Here is a 22,132-nt window from a genome sequence, read left to right as displayed (position 1 = left end):
ACTTGGTCATGGTGAATAATTTTTTTAATGTATTATTGGATCTGGTTGGCCAATATCTTGTTGAGGATTTTTGCATCCATGTTCATCAGGGAAATTGGTCTATAGTTCTCTTTTATAGTGGGGTCTCTGTCTGGTTTTGGAATCAAGGTAATGCTGGGTTCATAGAAAGAGTTTGGAAGTTTTCCTTCTATTTTTTGGAACAGCTTCAAGAGAATAGATGTTAACTCTTCCTTAAATGTTGGTAGAATTCCCCTGGAAAGCCATCTGGCCTTGGAGTCTTGTTTTTTGGGAGATTTTTGATTTACTGATTTGATTTCTTTACTGGTTATGGGTCTGCTCAAATTTTCTATTTCTTCCTGTTTCAGTTTTGGTAGTGTATATGTTTCTAGGAATTTGTCCATTTCTTCCAGATTGCCCATTTTATTGGCATATAATTACTCATAATATTCTCTTATTAATGTTTTTATTTCTGCTCTGTTGGTTGTGATCTCTCCTCTTTCATTCTCGATTTTATTTATTTGGGCTCTTTATCTTTTTGATCAAACTGGCTAGGAGTTTATCAATTTTGTTAATTCTTTCACAGAACCAGCTTCTGGTTTCATTGATCTGTTGTACTGTTTTTTTTTTATTTGTTTGTTTCAATAGCATTAATTTCTGCTCTAATTTTTATTATTTCCTGTCTTCTGCTGGTTTTATTTGCTGTTCTTTTTCCAGCTCCTTAAGGCATAAGGTTAGGTTGTGAGATCTTTCTTCCTTCTTTAGGAAGGCCTGGATTGCTGTATACTTTCCTCTTATGACTGCCTTTGCTGCATCCCAGAGGTTTTGGGTTGTGGTATTATCATTTTCATTGGCTTCCATATACTTTTTAATTTCCTCTTTAACTTCTTGGTTATCCCATTCATTCTTTAGTAGGATGTTCTTTAGTCTCCAAGTATCTGTTCATTTCCAAATTTTTTCTTGTGGTTGATTTTGAGTTTCATAGTGTTGTGTCCTGAAAACATGCATGGTATGATCTCGATCTTTTTGTACTTGTTGAGGGCTGATTTGTGTCCCAGTATGTGGTCTATTCTGGAGAACGTTCCATGTACACTGGAGAAGAATGTATATTCCTCTGCTTTAGGATGAAATGTTCTGAATATATCTGTTAAGTCCATCTGGTCTAGGGTGTCTCTCAAAGCCATTGTTTCCTTGTTGATTTTTTGATTAATCTGTCCATTGCTGTCAGTGGGATGTTGAAGTCCCCTACTATGAAGGTATTATTATCAATGAGTTTCTTTATGTTTGTGATTAATTGATTTATATATTTGGTTTTCCCCACATTTGACACATAAATGTTTACAATTGTTAGGTCTTCTTGGTGGATAGAACCCTTAATTATGATATAATGTTCTTCTTCATCTCTGGATACAGGCTTTATTTTAAAGTCTAGATTGTCTGATATAAGTATGGCTACTCTGGCTTCTTTTGTTGTCCATTAGCATGATAGATGGTTCTCTATCCCCTTACTTTCAGTCTGAAGGTGTATTAGATCTAAAGTGGGTCTTTTGTAAACAGCATATAGATGGATCTTGTTTTCTTACCCATTCTGTTACCCTATGTCTCTTGATTGGAGCATTAAGTTCATTGACTTTTAGTGAGTACCGAAAGATATGAATTAATTGCCATTATGTTGCTTATAGAGTTGGAGTTTCTGGTGGTGTTCTCTAGTCCTTTCTAGTCTCTGTTGCTTTTGGTCTTTATTTATTTGTTTTTTTCATCTTTTTTCCCCTCATAGAGTCCCCCTTAAAATTTCTTGCAGGGCTGGTTTAGTCATCACAAACTCCTTTAATTTTTGTTTGTCTGGGAAACTTTTTATCTCTCCTTCTATTTTGAAGGACAGCCTTGTTGGATAAAGAATTCTTGGCTGAATATTTTTTCTGATTCAGCACATTGAATATATCCTGCCACTCCTTTCTGGCCTGCCAAATTCTATGGATAGGTCTTCTGCAAACCTCATATGTCTTCCCCTGTAGGTTAAGGACTTTTTTTCCCTTGCTGCTTTCATGATTCTTTCCTTGCCTGAGTATTTTGTGAATTTGACTGTGATATGCCTTGTTGTTGGTTGGTTTTTGTTGAATCTAATGGGAGTCCTCTGTGCTTCCTGGATTTTGATGTCTGTGTCTTTCCCCAGGTTAGGAAAAGTTTTCTGCTATGATTTTCTCACATAACCCTTGTACCCCTCTTTCTCTCTTCTTCTTCTGGAGCCCCATTGATTCTGATGTTGTTCCTTTTTAATGAGTCACTGATTTCTCTAAATCTTAAATCGTGCTCTTTTGCCTTAATCTCCCTCTTTTTTTCTGCTTCATTATTCTCCATAAGTTTGTCCTCAGTATCGCTGATTCTCTGTTCTGCCTCATCCATCCTTGCCCCCGCGGCATCCATCTATGATTGCAGCTCGGTTATAGCATTTTTTATTTCATTCTTACTAGTTTTTACTTGTTTTATCTCCACAGAAAGGGATTCTAATCTATTTTCGACCCCAGCCAGTATTCTTACTATCATGATTCTAAATTCTGGTTGAGACATCTTGCTTGTATCTGTGTTGGTTAAATCCCTGGCTGTCTTTTATTCCTGCTCTTTCTTTTGGGGTGAATTCCTTCATTTCATCATTTTGAAGGGAGAAAATGAATTAATGAAGTAAAAAATTATAATTAAAATTAAAAAAATATTAAAATTAAAAAATTAAAAACAAGCACACACACACACACACACACACACACACACATAAATGATGCAAGATCCCAGGTGTGTTTTGGTCTGGGTGTTGAAAGGGGTTTGATAAATTAGAGAAAATAGGGGAAATTAAAAAAAATGAAATTGTTTAAAAATTTGAAAAAATGAATACACTGAAGTAGAATAAAATGAAATGATGGAAGCAAAACAGAGTTTAAAAAAATTACACAAAATGAAAAATATAGTAGAAAAAATTAAAGGAAATATTTTAATAAAAATTGAAAATAAAAATATATTTTTTTCTATTTCTGTATTCAAGAAAAAGAAACAAAAAAGAGAAAATAAAAGAAAATTGAATAGATGGACCAGCGAACAGACTGAAATATGACTAAAATTACTTCATTTTCTTCTAGAAGTCAAACTGTGAAGCACTTTATAGTCCATAAACTAGGCAGGCGGAGAGACTCATGTTTGTGAAGAGGAAGGTTGCTGCAGCTGGGCGGGGCTTAGTGTAATGGCTGCTTTCTCCAGCAGATGGTGCTGCTTAGCTTAATAGGCTAGATTATTGTGGCGCTTGTAGGTGTGTATGCGCATGCGCGGGACTGGTGCTAAGGGCGTTACCCATGTATCCAATCTCTAGTATTGGAACTCTGTTCTCACTGATGACAATTGCACACCCTTTGTCTTCGGCTTCTGTCCACTCCCCGCCAATACACAGTCCATGACTAAGCCCCAGGTAGAACCTCCTTCCTGAGTTTTATCTCACATGCGGCAGTTTTTTCCGACCCCTTATTTCTGAGGAATTGCGGCTTTCACTTGTTCTGCCCCTTTGTGGGAGGGTCTCACCAAGCAATGGCCGGGTGCCGGCCACACCCAGGAATGTTCGTGGGACCATGCTTCTGCTGACGCCTAGAGACTGCAGTCAGGTGCAGCCCACCCCAGAAAAAGTTCACGCGATCATGTAGCAGCAGCATTTCAGGGATTATGGAAAATCACAACACACACCTGGCACCAGTCTTCACCCCCAACGACCTTGTTCCAGCACCAGCGAATGTGGTTGTTCTCCCAGGTCCACTGGGGCCTTTGCCTTTGGGGTGTCACACAGCGTCTACCAGGTGCCCATTCCCATGTGGCCCGAAGACCCCCACACTTCACTCTGCAACTGGGGATTTGCCCTTGTCACCAGAGCACCACCAGGTATCGAGCTGCGAGCTGTGGAGTTTCAGACTCTGTGCTCCCCCTGTTTATAGAGTCTTAATGGAATTTAACCCCCTCCTTTCTCCTTTTTCCCAGTTTAATTCAGTCCCTGTGGCTATTTCCACTTTTCCACTTTCTCTCCAGCTGCTTTCGGCGGGGGGGGAGGGGGAGGGGGGGTGCTTTTCCCATATTCTGCTCCCCTCCCATCTCTGTCCTCTCTCAGCATGCAAAAATGCTCTCTGCCCTCCGCTTCTCTTTCCTCCAGTTCATCTCTCAGCGCCGCGTACCTGCTGAGTTCTGTGGTTCGGGTTGTGCAGATTGTCGTGTTAATCCTCAGATCAGTTTTCTAGGTGTGCAGGATTGTTTAGTGTTGGTCTGGCTCTATTTCATGGACGCGAGACACACAAAAAACTTCCATGCTCTTCCGCTATCTGGGCTCCTCCTTAATGTTTATTTTTTAGAGAGAGAGCGCGCGTGAGCAAGCGAGCGTGAGTGGGGAAGGGGCACAGAGAGGAGGAGACACAGAATCTGAAGCAGGCCTCAGGCTCTGAGCTGTCAGCACAGAGCCTAACACACAGCTCAAACCCACAGATTGCAAGATCACGACCTGAGCCAAAGGTGGACGCTTACCTGACTGAGCCACCCAGGCACCCCTGTCAGGAAGGTCTCTTTACTTACTAATCTCCTAAATTTCTTCTCATCTCAGTTTGGGGAGGATTCATGTCAGTTGTTTTGGATTTTGAGGCTCAAGGAGGATTTGGTCCACTCATACACGTTTCTATTTATCTTTCTGTCTTGGACTAGGGATATGAGTGAGGCAAACTCTTTGCGAGATATGTGACTATAATACCTGGCCCGAGAATGTCCCATGCTGTGCCAGACTCTTGTTTTATGTAGAAAGAAAACACACATCATTCTAGTTGACACTCTTGATGCCTTGTTTATTTGCTAGACTTCGTGACTATCTGGCTTGGCAGTATTCAGTAGATTAAATGCCCATCATGATAGGACTCACTCTAGGTTTCACTTTAGTGTGAAATATTGAATATGAGAGAATAGTTTTACAAATTATGTAAATTGTGACATGATACAGTAATTGCTAATTATTCCATCTCAACTATTATAAAAACACATGTAAAAGTTGGTATTATATGAGTGACAATTGAAATTCATAGTTTCCAAATAACCATACATAATAAAATAAAACGGTAAAAATAATTTTTGTTCATTTGGTCTGTGTGAAAATTAAGTGATCAGGACCCAAACAAAATCCTAAACACTCACAATTGGAATTTCATTTAAAGAAAAGAATTCATCTACATAGTTAAGTTCAAGTATAATGCATACCTGCAACATGGTTGAGAAAATTCAGCTTAACCCAAATCTACACAAACACAGGCCTCAATATAGCAGAGCTTTTGAAGACTTTGAGTTTAAATTTGGGCTGTATAACTAATTACTTTGATAACATAAGAAAATAAAATCCTAGTATAGCAAATGTAAAACATAAATACTACTACTCATCTTGTAGAAGGTATTATATATAATATATAGTAAAATATAGAGCACAGCATCTGACTTCTGCTAAAATATTCAACAAACGATAGCTAACTCAGCCCTGAATCACCAGTTAACATTCAAACTTGCAAATTATTTTCCAGATGTAAAATATATTGTTATAAAATTGTGATTTGAACAAAATTCTAAAACTGATTAAATGCAGTATATTTTTAGCAGCCTAAAATAAATAGACCTTCTTTTTCTTACTTGAGGTAGTATATCCAAGGAAATAAGATATAAACAAACAAGGTCAGGATTACCATACGCACAGTTATTCTCATGAGATTAAAACATAACAAATGTATAGAGCAGATGATGATAAACCGATTTAGCTGTTACTAACAATGTTGGCGGACAGTCATAAATTAAGACATTTTAAGGAATGTCTAATAGTTAAAATAATTAAATCAGTATTTCTTTTCCATACTGTTCTCAGCATGTCACACGTGGAAAACAAAAGTCCAAGGAAGTCCCTGTTGTGGTAAAAGAGAAATAAGAGAAATGAAATTGTTAACAGTGAATACTTGTACAAAATTCTCGTGAATATTAGCTTCACCTACATTTACTGCATGCACTAATTACTTTTTATATGTCTATGTTACAGAAAGAGTGTTTGCTATTAAATTAATATGAAACTTTTCATGTGTTCACAAAAACTAATGAAAAAACACTTTTTCTATATTACCCACCTCATTATGTTTATTTTATGCAGTATGATGCATTCCTGAATAGAATTTAACAATTTACAGATAGTTTAGCAAACCATCTGGGCTTCAAAAATTATAAAATTTTTTGGAATATAACATTTTCCATATTTCAATGGAAAATAATATGAACTTTTGGAAATGTATCTAGAAAATCCAACCTGTAATAAAATAGTAAGTAAATAACTGAATGTGGAAAGTTATGTTTAAAAAGGGAGCATTAACACTAGCCTCCTCCAAATTTAGATGTCTAGTTTTCTTCACCCTTCCTTCCTAAAAAATAGGTAACCTTTAAACTTTTACTTAAATAAAAATAACTTCTAATATTAACAACTCGTTCTACTTATTTTGACAAATATCCATTTGAAAATGACTATTTTATCATAGTTAAAAGTACAGTTTTAATTTATTTAAGTTTTTTTTTAATGATTTTAATTTTTTTAGTACTCTCTACACACAGTACAGGGCTCGAACTCACAACCCCAAGGTCAAGAATCCCATGCTTTACTGAATAAGTCAGCCAGGCACCCCTATTTATTTAAGTTTTGAAATCAATGTTGAACATATTTTATAGGAACTACTATTTAACAGTGCTGGGAACATGGCAGCTATTCAGAATGATACATGGAGAAATGATACAAGTGATTTTTAAAAGTTTGCAACACATAAGCTGAAATTTTTAAATAAATAATGAAAAATGAGAAAAAGATGATGCTTGGCATTTAAAAATGTATGAAATAAGGAAAGAAACCATTACCACAAAGTTAAAACATCTAGAAAATATCATGCTAAATATTGCACTCTTTGTGAATATGTATGTTCTTATTTGGTAGATGCTAATTTTGTCAAATGGTCTCTAGCAGTTGATGATTCATTTTACAGTAGAATTATAATTTGAACCAGAGCTCCTAGAAGCACAAATAAGGACTGACTTATTTTCAAGTGTCATAAATATTTAACATATATTTGCCACTGGCTTCACAAATTAACATTCATTGGTGATTAAATAAAAATACAAGTAACAAAGAATAAAGGTAGCACTGATACACTTTGTTGAGCTGAGTAGAATAAAATGTAAGTTGTAAAAACCCTGTTAGACTGCAAATTATTAAACTAAAGCAATTATCTTAAAATTCCTCCTAAGAATTGTTCTTATTTTTCTTTTTAACTATAGAATCTTCAGGAAACGTTTTCATGTAAAAAAGGATTTGAACTGCCTAGAACATACTGACATTCTAATTTTTTTATGTTTATTTTTGAAAGAGAGAGAGAGAGAGAGAGAGAGAGAGAGAGAGAGCACGAGTGGGGGAGGGGCAGAGAGAGAGGGAGACACAGAATCTGAAGCAGGCTCCAGGCTCTGAGCTGTCAGCACAGAGCCCAGTGCAGCTCTAACCCACAAACCGTGAGATCATGACCTGAGCCAAAGTGAGATGCTTAACCAACTGAGCCACCTAGGCTCCCCAACATACTGACATTCTAAAAAGTCCTCAAAACTACAGAAATGAGGAAAATAAACAAAATGAAAGAGAACTAAAATAGGAGGAAGAAAGTTAAGGTTAAGACAAAACCTTGAAGGAGTGGACTTATTACAAGATTAATGGATAACATATGTATAAAGCATGCAAATTTCCTTGATAACATTTGAATAAACAAAATTGAGCTTGTTCATAAGGACTTACCTAAAGAGAGTGAAACAGGAAAAATTGTCAGAGTGTTTATATATATTGGTCAGTCTAAAATGTCTCAGTAAAAAAGTACTTGGATCTCATCTTATATTAACACCATGAAATATTGTTGCACCAAAGTTAAAATAATTAAATATATAAGTCAGTGGAGTGTTATATATAAAGTTTCTAGGACTGTAGCATGTATCAGGTAATACAATTTTAAGAATACATGTATTTTAGAAAAATTTTGAATTTAGAAACAATATACTCTTTTCATTAAGCTTGAAAAATTTATTAGTATTTTATTATTAATAGTAAGTAGGTTTGACTGAGATTTCAGAACACTTGTATTCCAAAAGAATCTACTTTAGTAACCACCTATATAAATTATAATCCTTCAAATCTAAATGTTTTAAACATTTTAAAGTAACAAATTAACAACATTTTCTTGTAAGTTTGGGAAAGAATGCCAATTATTAATGTAAAAATATTAATCTAATTCTTTCCAAACTTTTTAAAAAATTATACTTATTGTTCAGATTTTATCCAAAATAGTTAGTGTTTCATTGTATGTTTACTGACCCTACAGTAAAACTAAGAAACATCCTGTCAGGCAAGACTAAAGGAAGAAAATCAATTACCTCCCTGTAGAATAAAACTGAAATTTTAAAATATTATTTGCTTATACTCAGTCACTGTTATTTTACTCTTTTGTTTTCTTACTTTTGTATTCTAACCCTTTCTTCTCTTTGCAACAGATACAAAATGCACACACAATCCCATACTTGTAATGGTATTCTCATTTGAGAGCCGTGGAGGTTCACGAGCTACCAGAGTAGGCTGAACTTACCAAGGCTACATCCCTCCATTGAGTGAATAACAGTGGATAGCCACTACATTTTCTGACTAGCAGGGGGGAAAGCTGGAGTCTCATTGGAGAAAGCTAATAGAATCAGGGGTCACTGAAAATCAGAGATAATGGCATGATATCACTCATATGTGAAATTTAAGAAACAAAATAAGCAAGCAAAGGGAAGAAAAAGAAAGAAAAAGAGAGACAGAAAGGCAAACCAAGAAACAGGCTCTTAACTATAGGGAACAAAGTGATGGTTACCAGAGGGAAAGTGGGTGCAGAATGGGTTAAATAGGTGATTGGGATTAAGGGGTGGACTTGTGATGAGCACTAGGTGTGGTATGGAAGTGTTAAATCACTATATTATAACCTGAAACTAATATTACACTGTATGTTAACTAACTGGAATAACAGAGATAATGAGGAAAGCAGTCAGAGAAAAATAACAAAAGACTGAATAATAAATATATAGACATATGAGGCACACCAAAAATAAATAAATAAATAAATAAATAAATAAATAAATAAATAAATAAAATAACATGGCCAAAATAGAAGGAAGAGAGAGAGAGAAAAGAAACACAATAGCAAGTAATTCAGTTGTCAGAGTTAGACTATAGAATAACTATAGAAAACATATGAGAAAAATATTCAGTGGTGTGAAGACAGATGACAGTATGAAGAGTTTGATCAGAGAACTGAGTCTATTTAAAAAACAAATGCAGGGGCTCTTGGGTGGCTCAGTTGGTTAAGCATCCGACTTCGGCTCAGGTCACGATCTCACAGTTTGTGAGTTCGAGCCCCGCGTCGGGCTCTGTGCTGACTGCTCAGAGCCTGGAGCCTGTTTCAGATTCTGTGTCTCCCTCTCTCTCTGACCCTCCCCCGTTCATGCTCTGTCTCTCTCTGTCTTAAAAATAAATAAATGTTTAAAAAAAAAAACAAATGCAAATGGTAGACTTGGAAAACTCAGTATGCAAAATTAAGAACTGATTAGTTTGTTGAAAAAGCAGAAGATGTTATTAGTGACTTTGAAGAAAAGGTTTATAGGAAATATCAAAACTAAAGAATACAGACACAATCAAACTAAACAAGAGAATAAGTGACATAAGAGAAACAGTGAAAAGATCCAAAATATATGGGATTCCAGAAAATGTATTTCCAGAGTGAGAGTATACAAAGAATGGGTCAGAAAAATATTTGAAAAGATAGTTGTTGAGAATTTCCCAAAGCTGATGAAAGACACTGACCCACAGAACTGAAGATACTCTGTTGATTTCCAACATGATACATAGGGGAAAATACCATGTATAAAATTAAATAAGTTCATACTGACTTTATGAAGTTTAGAAAAAACTAACCAAATGAGAGACATATGGAAAAAACTCTTAAAGTGTAGGAAAATAATACATTACTCTTAAAAGAGCAACCAAAGAAATTGCCAACTGACTTTTCCAGAGTTTTCTGTAAAATCCATTTTTTGTATTACATTTGAATTTCCTAATAGCTAATTAGAATGCCAAAACATTTAAATGTTGTTGTATGACAATGCATTTCTTTTTGGCATTAAGCTTATTATAAAACAAGAGATCTACTTTAGTTAAAATGAAAATGTATTATAAATGTTTGGTGTTCCTAATTTGGTCAGCCCCTCTTTTTATTTGTCCAGAATATACCATTTCTCAAAAGATAAATTCTTTTAGTATATTCCCTGTTTTCTGTTTTACATATGGTTTTATAATTGAATCTATGTTTCTAGATCTACATGTATATCCCTAATCATTTAAATAAATATAATTTATAACGATCATTTGCCAGTTAGTATTTTAGTATGTATCATATTCCATAGGAACTGTACGTGCTTCAGCCATAGCAAACTGCTTTGTTTAAAAATCCAACCAAAATACATGCATGTGTGCACACAGACATGCCCAGACATACACAGATGACAGAAGCACTGAATCAAGATTTAGAAAAACAAAGTTCTATTTCTCATTCTGCCTCTAAATCTCTGCATGGCATGGGTAGAAAAGGGTCTGATTACTTTTCCCTAGAATTTGTTTCCCTCAAAAGTTACAGAGGGAAGAAGGAGTTGGTCTCTGGTGTTTATTTTGTTTTATTTTCCAATTAAGGTGGACTAATTTTAGCAGACTTCACATTCAAAGGCTAAGATATAATTGGAATGCTTTGTGTTAAAGTAGATAATATCAGTAATCAACACATGCATTTCAAGATAAGTTCAGTTTACTTTCTCCTATGTATTGAACTGGAAGAACAAAGGGCAATACATTGTACATTTCACCTCTTAAAATAAATAAAAAAAATATGTACAAGGATGAAGAGAGATTTACTAAAGACTATTCTTAATGCAAATTGCAGTAGATTTAATTCCATCAGGATTTTAGTTTGACTTTTATCTAAGGTGACATTGAGCTGACCTGAAGATCTCATTGCTGGAGAAAGCTAGGCTAGGAGACAACCCCAAGGTCATTTCTTTCAAGTAAATCTATGTGCTAACACTCTTTTGTGAAGAAGAAGGATGAGCAACTGTGAACTTTTTTGGCATATACTTTCTAGCATCACAATAAGACACAGTGGAAGTAATACTATAAATATAACTTATGCATGTGTTAATAATGATTACCCTTATTCATGCTTTAAGACATTTCCAACATAAGTTTGCTGAGAAATAGGCATATGTATTACAATTTGAAAGTGAGGTTCTAAACTCTTGTATCATTTAAGCCACCTCTGAAATAGTGTTTTCTTACACAACTTGTAACCCAGAAAAAATACATTTCTATCTATCTATCTATCTATCTATCTATCTATCTATCTATCTAAAATTGTTTATTTAGTATTTAAATTTTACTGCTTAAGGATTGCTTCATAAGTTTGCCGAGTTGACTGTGCTTATGTGACATTTGGGTGGCTCGAGAAAATACCTCCTGCACCCAAATATGCCCCCCTTCAATCTGCTTCTTCAATGTCTTTCACTCCATAATTAGGGAAAAATGCTAAAGTATTACCACTGAAGGGATAATGCTTTAAAGTCAGGCTATACAATATAAAATTATCAATATTAAGGTTGGGGAAGCAATGGTTTGTTAAGTCTATAATCATCAACAAAATAACATTTCTCCAGTCCCTAGCCCTAGATGGAGCCTAAGGAAGGAATTGTTCTGTCTCTGTCTCTATCTCTATCTCTATCTCTATCTCTATCTCTATCTCTATCTCTATTTCCATCTTTCCAACTCTATCTCTATTACTTCCTCTCCTCCTCTTTGTATATGCCCTTCTCTTCTTTTTATCTTTCATTTTAAAACTTTTTAAATTTATTATTTGTTTTTTATGTTTCTAGGTAACCACCTATTCCATTTCATCAGTTAGTATCAAATGCCTCAATTTCAATACCCAAATAACAATTTAAAGTCACTATCAATTCCTTCCAGACAAAACCTACCAGAGATATGTGTAGTTAAACAAGTGGGTTTAATGATTATTGCAAGTTAAAAAAACACACACCATGGGGTGTCTCAGTGTAAGGGTGTTAGAAAAAAAAATCTATTACAACTTTGGGGCTTATGCTATAGCAATTTAGGGTGAGTTTAAGGCAGTGGACTTTAGATTTGGATTGGATGCCTTCAGGAAGCATGGGTAATTGGTGCTTAATCACTCTTCTCTAGAACCAAGAAAAACTGGGTAGAAGCAAAACTATGAAAGAAGCAGCAGTCATTTCTATTAGTCAGGATAGCGGTATGTTTGGTCATTTTTCTGGCTCAGACATTGTTCATGTTTTGTCTGTTCAGAGAAGGTTACAAAGTGTTCTTGTTTTATTTGAAATCATCGTAGTCACAGAGTGACATTATCTGACGTTGCTATTTTGTGAAATTGATTATTTTTGACAGAAGAACACTGCAGTTTAGCTAAGAGTACCAGACTAGCTCCTGGATTTCTGGTGACATTTTACTCATCATCACTGAGTTGTGAATCTCAGGCAGTCCATTCTTCTAGACAGTCTAGTGGTTAAAAGCATGCACTTTTGAACCACACTGCCAGGTTTGATTGACTACTGAATCTGTCATTTACTATCAACATTGTTAGAATACTTACTTGACTTACCTGTTCTTTATCCACTTCATCTGAAAATCAGACATAATACCTCACAGAGTTACCATGAAGGTTAAATTAGTGCATAAGAAGTGGTTAGAACCATGTTTAGCACACAGTAATGCTGTGAAAATGTCACCTAGTATTTTTTCATTGGTTTTCCACCCCATGTAACTCCTAAAGAAATGCTTATATCATGGTGAAATCCTTTGTTCTTTCACCATTGTATCTACCCGTTGTTTGTGTACCTGGTCCCAGATGCTTCAAAGCCCTCAAGTTACCCTCCAGAGCCATCTGTTCACTGACCTCTGCCGGTGGCTCCCTTCATTCAGATTTGCCACTTGCCTGCCCTCAGCCATCTCCTTAACCCTCGTTCCTCCCTAATTCCTATACTTTTCCTTTTACTGACTAAGGTGTTGATGCACTATATAAGTAACTTAGATTATAGCATTACAACAGCACAGGGCTACTCTAAAAGTAAGACATATATATGTGTTTTACATTTATGGCAGGGAAATTTGGAGGATATTCATTTTTCTAACAACTTATGTACTTTTCCTTTATTTCCTTTTCCCAGGTAGAGAAGCTTTGTCATTTCCTACTTTGGTGGTATTAGTAAGGTAAGAAGAAGCAACCTTAGGTTAAAAACTCTTACCCCCATCTGTTAAAACCTAAACTGACTGACTTGATATGTAGGGAAGTGGTGTTTAAGAAAAGATGAAGAAAATCTCTGATGAACTTCCTAATGGGGGGAATGGTGTCATGAAATGAGAGACAGAAATATTGGCTGCTTCTCTGAGCACTAGGAATACACAACTCTGTTCTAAAACAGTATCCCAAGCAGGTGGTATGTTCCATTTTGGCAAGGATTCTTGGCTCCCATGCATAATATGGAAGAAGAAGTCCAGTTTTCAGATCTGAAGGGACTGGAACAAAGGACACCTCAGTCATAAGTGCTAGAATTTACACCGTTAAAATATAACTCCCATGAGACGAGGCCCTTGACTTGTTGAGTGAGTGCTATAGGCTTGGCAGAAAAACAGTTCCCAGAACTGCTCTAGTAAAGACCAGATAAATGTTTCCTTAGTCAATAAATTAATGAATGACTGATTAGTTCTCCAGATTTTTGCATAAATTGACTGGAGGTAAGGGAGAGCACTTTAGAATGACAGGATGAATATCCTATCAGGAATTTGATGTGTTTCAAGAAACCAAAGAAATTCAGTATTTCATGGCTACCTTGGAATGTGGGTTGTGTTTAGAAACATGTCTGCTACAGACTTGTGAATATACCTAAGGCCACTCAGATCACCTTCCCAGAACAATAACAGCAAGGTGATGCACATATTAAACCACTCCCTGCTTTTAAGTTCCCCCAAAATAACAATAACAACAGCAGCACTAGTACAATTTCAACTCTCAGCACATTCTCCACAGTTACATTCTTTGTTATAAGTTATGCAGTCATGAACTCTTTCATGAAAATAAAGCCTATTCCTTTTGTTGAAGGTTGTGACAGGTTGACTAATGGCATTTTCCTGATTAGGTCATGCTTTCTCACACCTCTGTGCCTTTGCACATGCTGCTTCTTAGATTTAAATGCCTTCTTACCATCTGTACCTGGCTAACTTCCAATTCATGGTTCATGGTTTTGCTTAGGCATCCCATACTCCAAGAAGCTTTTCTCAGAAAATGATTTTTAGTGGAAGAGAGAGAACATGAACGTACTGGTAAATGCCTGAAACCAGGGGTAAAAAAGGAAAAGGAATAGAAAAGGGGGATTAAAAATAAATATTAAAATGTTTTATTCTCAATTTTGCCTGGACCGACCTATATTCATCTTAAAGTAAATCTTTTTTTTTAAATTGTATAGTATATCTTAATTCATATGTAAATATGTAATTCAGATACCTTCACTGATACTATAACTAGATGTTAATGTCCAGATCTCATTTTCTTGAGGTTAAGTTGTAAAAGATATGCATTTTTAAAGTTTTCATTAATAATACCTTGAAAATATGAGAGTTACAGAGGACATTCTATATCTGTATCTAGTCAGATTATTACATTAAAAATCAAATCAAAATTTTAATTGAGAATAGCACCCCTGAGAACACAGAATTTTAGCATGCTGTGCCACCACTTTATATTTAGTTCTCTTTATCTCCTGTTAACACTGTTATCTTGTTCTTCAAAACAATCATATTATCACTAAAATTTAACATTTGATAAGCTTCCTGTGGTTAGTTAGGATTAACTCTATTCAGCCAATTGACAACACTTTATTATAGACATAGAATGGTCAAAAGTATTTGTAGTATGTTGTCACTGCAAATTAACACATTTATTTACATCAACATCTATTTCTTTATCTAGTTATCCGTACCAATGATGATATCTTTATTGCAGTAGGGATTGTTAACCATTATTATAGCAGTATTGCACAGCAAAATTATTGTCTTCTTTGAAAGCATTTGTCAATCCCTACTTTATTATGCAGGCTATTGTTACCTTCAGGGTAAAATTTATTTAAAAGAAGAAATTGGGTTTTTCAGTATTAGTGTTGAAATGAAGTTTAAAGTCATCTAATCTTAAAATCCCCAATAGCCAATCAAGAACAACGAGTACATTCTTTAATTACTGTTCTATTTTATAAGAATTAAAAAATTCTGGTTTTAAGTAATGGTCAGGGGTTGGATCAATGGGGCACAAAATATTAGGTAGAAGAAAGAAGACAAGAGAGGGAGCTGTGTATATTTAAAACCTTATTACCGAAATAGAGCTATAATGATCAAATGGTAGAATGTTGTCCCTATTAATTTATCATGACACGGTTTAAACTACAGCTTAGGGAACCAACCAGTATAATACTGCATTTAAGGGAAACACTAATATCTTCCCAAAAAGACACTTTAAAAGAAACCTTTAGAAATACAGCTTGTTTGTCAATTGGGGATCCATGATTAATACTAAATTTATGTAAGGTTAATTGTTTATTTATTTCAGATTGCATTTATTTATTTCAGATTGAGAATTGTGTATATTTTACTTAAACTATCTGTATTTGGAACTAAAGTTGTACAGTTTGTTCACACTGCTTCCTGATTATATGCTCCCCGTCAAAGTTTATTAAATACATAACATATTCTATGTTCATTGCAAGACTGTTTGCACTAATAAGAACAAAAGGGAAAAACATATAAAGCACTAACTAAAAGTTTAGCAGTAGCTGAACTTGCTAAAAGCAAACAGTCATGGAAATATTTATACAAAATAGAGCTTAGCACTCTATTGTAATTTATTGAGCCTAAGGTTTATAGCCATCAGTCTATACTAATGACAAAAAGTGGCTAGGAATTATAAATTTTAGAAGCTATTTATTTTTTAAATCAGCTTCTTAAATTCAAACAGTATATGAGCAAAAGATTTATATGTGCCCATAGGCTTAATTATGGACACTGTCAGATATTCTATAATGACTTCATGGTAATCTTATTCATGGCTAACTGGAAATTATTTTAATTGTAACCTGGCCTGTTACTACCTAGTTGTTTGGCTTTTTTTTTTCTTCAAATTTATTATCTGGGAAAAAACACATTTGAATTAATGTGAAATATTGGAAAATATATCAGGGTACAACTGGAGGCCAAGAAATAAATTAGAATGAAATTGCCTATTGACTCTCTTTTTCTGGGAGATAGCACAGGCTAAAAAGGGCACAAAATACTTACGCCTAGGTCAACTCCTAACTCACTTTACTCCCAGAATTATAGTCTTTAAATAAATATATAAAACAGAGGATTAACCAGACTTAACACAGTATTGTATTTCTTTGCATAACTTTTTTCAGTAAACTCTAGGGTTTTCTAGGAAAGTTGTCTGAGAAGAAAATATAGTGGAAAGCTGTAAAATTATATATATATATATATGTGTGTGTGTGTGTGTGTACATATATATGTTTATGTGTATGTGTGTGTATAATGGGATTATTTTATTTTTGCTACGTTTATCATAAGGATGTTTATTCAAGTAGAACACAGAAGTCTTTCCAAATACTCCTTTAAATTTTTTTTTCAACGTTTATTTATTTTTGGGACAGAGAGAGACAGAGCATGAACGGGGGAGGGGCAGAGAGAGAGGGAGACACAGAATCGGAAACAGGCTCCAGGCTCTGAGCCATCAGCCCAGAGCCCAACGCGGGGCTCGAACTCACGGAGCGCGAGATCGTGACCTGGCTGAAGTCGGACGCTTAACCGACTGCGCCACCCAGGCGCCCCCCAAATACTCCTTTAGATTGACTGGTAATTGACTCTGGAGGGGAAAATGAGTGGCAAAAACTCTAGAAAGAGGAAGTTTGAATGTCTACAGTATCATTTGATCACCAGTGTTATTTGTAACTTCTGAAATATGATAATCTACAACTTGACAAAATCTGGTTAAAATTAATGAAGTACTAAAGAAGTGCCTGTTTAGCAGTTTAACTAACTTAAAGCAGAAGATTCAAGCCCCAAATCAAGCACAGATACTCCCCTGCACCTAAGGATGAATATATTTTAGATTCTGAACAGTCATCACACTTTCTATAAGAGTCTGAGGACATGTCGATGAAAGTAGCTAGGGTATGACAGTCGATTTGTTTTTGGTTATCTTTAAGATTTTTTTTTCAGATACACATTTTCCAAATTATAATTTTCTACTAGCTTGGATATCATTATATATTTTTAGTTTTTTAATGTTTATTTATTTTTGACAGAGAGAGACAGAGTATAAGCATAGGAGGGGCAGAAAGAGAGGGAGACAGAGAATCCAAAGCAGGATCCAGGCTCCCAGCTGTCAGCACAGAGCCTGATGGCAGGACTCGAACTCACAAACCATGAGATCATGACCTGAGTTGAAATCAGAAGCTTAACTGACTAAGCCACCCGGGTGCCCCCCAATTTTTTTAATGTTTATTTATTTTTGAGAGAGGGAGAGAGAGTGTGACCAGGGGAGGGACAGAGAGAGAGTGAGACACAGAAGCTGAAACAGGCTCCAGGCTCTGAGCCATCAGCACAGAGCCCAATGCAGGACTCAAACCTTAAGATCATGACCTTAGCTGAATTCGGATGCTTAACTGACTGAGCCACCCAGGCACCGCATTACATTTTCCAATATATATTATAGATTTCATAAGACCACTTGAAACTTTATATTTATTTTATTATAGATATTCTGTTAACTACATGACAATTACTAAAACATCTATTATAAAATCAAATAGTGAGACAGTCATGTTATTTTAAGGTATGATTTCTAGGTTTGATGGAATTTGGACTATATCAATTGAAGTGTCACCTGAATTCCTGTAATAGATTTCTAAACCTAAAAAATTTTTTCACTTAAAAAAAATTAATGATTATTTACTTTTGAGAGTCAGAGTAAGACAGAGAATGAGCAGGGGAGGGCCACAGAGAGAAAGAGACAAAGAATCCAAAGCAGGTTCCAGGCTCTGAGCTGTCAGCACAGAGCTTGATGTGGGGCTCGAACCCACAAATCATGATATCATGACCTAAGCCAAAACCGGACACTTAACCGACTGAGCCACCCAGGTGCCCCAAATATTTTTTCACTTTTATGTAAATGTCAGTATTTTGAATTTTTAGTTCCTTATGAGTTTAATTTGGATTCTGTGTGTCAAACAAGCAGCAAAATGCAAATGTGAAGTTAAACTCAAAAGGATGATTAATATTTTAAGGCAATTCCATGTTGTGTTAGCATTCTCGTTTCCCCAACTTTTTTATAAAACTCGTGGAAAGTACATAAATGAAAAGTAATTAATGAATTGCAGCAGTATCCATATAAAAGTGAATACTATGCTTACTTTTCTACCTTTCATTTTTTCAAGGCAGGTATCAGATTGTGAACCTCACAAATAATTGTGTCTTAGAATAGAGATGATATTTGAAAAGAAAACTTATAATTTTATCCTCTTTTTAACTGGAAAATATTATTAAACATTTTTTTAATGTTTATTTAGTTTTGAGAGAGAGAGAAGCAGAGCATAAGTGGGGAAGGAGCAGAGGAAGGGAGAGACATAGAATCCTAAGCAGGCTCCAGGCTTTGAGCTGTCAGCACAGAGCCTGTCGTGGGGATCAAACTCATGAATTGCGAGATCATGACTTGAGCTAAAGCTGGACACTTAACCAACTGAGCCACTCAGGCATCCCTGGAAAATATTATTTTCTGAAATATGTGATGAACAAGAGAGAAATATATTTTGAAAATTATTACTTAGTAATAATATTTTTAAAAATTCTGTCAGTGTATTACCCATACTTTCTAATATGAAATAAAATTAACAAATATTAATGTTAGAGGTGAAATTTATTATATCCTACTAAGTTTGAGACATTGTTACATACACCTCATGAGGTAATAATTATTAATTCTGTTTTGTAGTGGAGAAAATGGAAATAGAGAGACATTCTATCATGTGTGTCAGTCTGTAAAGCTCCTTCCTAAGCCCACAGCCAGAAAAGACACTTAGGCAGATTTCTCTTTTTTTTAACCACTATTTTAACTAGCTTAACTGCTGTCCTTGATTATTCTAAGTCCTGTGGACTTCAGACTTCATTAGTGGTTTGTGGAGATATTTTGGATGTAATATTCTTAAAATAGTCTTTGAGCTAAGCTGATAATATCAGATAGGTTTATTATTTATGAAGATTTCATTGAAAATTGATGCCACCATTTACTAGTTTTGTGATGGTGAGCAAGTTACTTAAGAAGTTTGTGGTTCATATGCTTTCCCTGTCAATGTGGATAATAACAATAAAAATAATTATGACAATACCCACTTATATATTTGTTTTGATATTACATTATACAACCCACTAAAGATGTAATTTACACAATTGTTTAAAAAACAATTTTATTATTTTTTAAATATTTTAAATGTTTATTTATTTTGAGAAGGAGAGAGAGAGAATGGGGCAGGGGGGCAGAGAGAGAGGGAGAGAGGGAGATCCCAAGCAGGCTCTGTACTGTCAGCAGGGAGCCTGATGCGGGGTTCAGTCTCATGAACTATGAAATCAGACCAGAACCGAAATCAAGAGTCAGACACTTAGTCAACTGAGCCACCCAGGCACCATGTGCGATTATTTTTAAAATTAATTTTTAATTTTTATTTTTGAGAGAGAAAGGATACAAGTGAGGGAGGGGCAGAGAGAGAAAGAGAAAGAGAGAGAGAGAGAGAGAGAGAGAGAGAAAGAGAAGGGGGCTCACCTGAAGGAGGGCTTGAGCTCACCAGATGTGGGACTAGAACTCACTGACTATGAGATCATGACCTGAGCTGATGTCAGACGCTTAACAACTGACCCACCCAGGCTCTCTGCACGATTATTTTTTAATTTATGTGTTTTCAGTATTGAACAAGTCAGTTATTACATAGTAACTAGTCATATTGTCACTAATATTAGCAATATCCTTAGTATTATTAGGAAATTATTAACACTATGCTGAGTTCTTGAATTAGAGAGATGAATATGGCAGAATCTTGTTGTTGAAAATGATTTTTAAATAACAACAAATAAATGAAGATCAAAAAGAACTCTCATCCATAGCTGGTGGTAATACCAAATAGAATAGCCACTTTTGATGACAGTTTGGAAAATTTTATGCAGCTCATAATAGACCCATAAATCCCTTGCCTAGATGTTTATTCAAATAAATTGAAAACTCATGTTCAGACAAACACCTGCATATGAATGTTTGTAGCAGCTTTATTCAGATATGCTAAAAATTGCAAGCAACCAAGATGTCTGTCAACAGGAAAATGGATAAATAAACTTGTACCTCTGTACAATGGAATATCTATTCAACAATAAAAAGAAAAATATACTAGGGAACAAAAGCAAAAATAAATAGGACTGCATCAAACTAAAAAGCTTTTGCACAGCAAAAGAAACCAACAAAAGGAAAGTCAACCTACTAAATGACAGAAGATATTTGCAAATTATATATCCAATAAGGGGTTAATATCATCTATCTATCTATGTATCTATCTATGTATCTATCTATGTATCTATCTATGTATCTATCTATCTATCTATCCATCTTTCTATCTATCATGTATCTATCTATCTGCCTATCTTATACAACTCAAAATGCAATCAAAATTCGATTCAACATAGGCAGGGAGCCTGAATAGACATTTTCCCAAAGATATACAGATGGCAAACAGAAACATAAAAAGATGTTCAAAATCATGCATCATCAGGGAAATGCAAATAAAAACCACAGTGAGATATCACTTCACACCAATCAAAATGGCTAGTATCAAAAATGCAAGAAATAGCAAGTGTTGGTGAGGGTATGGACCAAAGGGAACCCTGAGCACTGTTAGTGGGATTGTAAATTGGTACAGCTACTGTGGACACATTATGGAGTTTCCTTAAGAAAAAAACAAACAAATAAACAAAACCTAAAAATAAATGTACCATACAAGCCAGCAATTTCACTTCTGGGTTACTTATGCAAGGCAAATGAACTTGAAAAGATTATTAACTTGAACATTAACTTGAAAAGATATATGTACTCCTATGTTTATTGCAGCATTATTTACAATAGCCAAGTTATGGAAGTTACCCAAGTGTCCATCGATAAATAAATGGATAAGGAGGAGGTCGTATATGTACACAATGTGGTACATATACACAATATTATTCAGCCATATGAAAGAATGGAATCCTGCCAGCTGTGACATGCATGGACCTAGTTGGTATTAAGCTAAGTGAAATACAGACAGAGAAAGACAAATACCATAGGGTTTCACTTATATGTGAAATGTAGAAAACAAAACTAATGAGCAAACAAACAAATGAGAAAAAACAGAACCAAACTCTTAAATAGAAAACAAACCAGTGGTTGCCAGAGGATAGGAGGATGGACAGATGGACACAATAGTTCAAGGAGATTAAGGGGTACAAACTTCCAGTTGTAAAATAAATATTCCAAGGAGGGGATATAGCCAATAATATTGTAATAACATTGTATGGTGACAGATGGTTACTACGCTTATTGTGGTAAGCATTGAATAATAGTAAAAATTGCCAAATTACTATGTTGTACACCTGAAACTAATATAACATTGTATGTCAACCATAATTTAATAATAAAAAAGAAAAATATATATTGATTAACACAAAAGCATGGCTGAATCTAAATGCATTTTGCTCAGTGCAAGAATCCAGAGTCCAAAAGGCTATTGATTGTAATATTCCATTCATATAACATTCTAGAAGAGCAAATAGACAGGAACAGAAAAAATCAGTGGTAGGGGCTGGAGGTATGGA

This window comes from Lynx rufus, unplaced genomic scaffold (assembly GCF_022079265.1).
Source record: "Lynx rufus isolate CCGP_SWC_20201006 ecotype Redwood Valley unplaced genomic scaffold, mLynRuf1.p SCAF_1, whole genome shotgun sequence".
Taxonomy (NCBI): domain Eukaryota; kingdom Metazoa; phylum Chordata; class Mammalia; order Carnivora; family Felidae; genus Lynx; species Lynx rufus.
The sequence above is the reverse complement of the archived record's forward strand: the minus strand, read 5'-3'. Positions refer to the sequence as shown.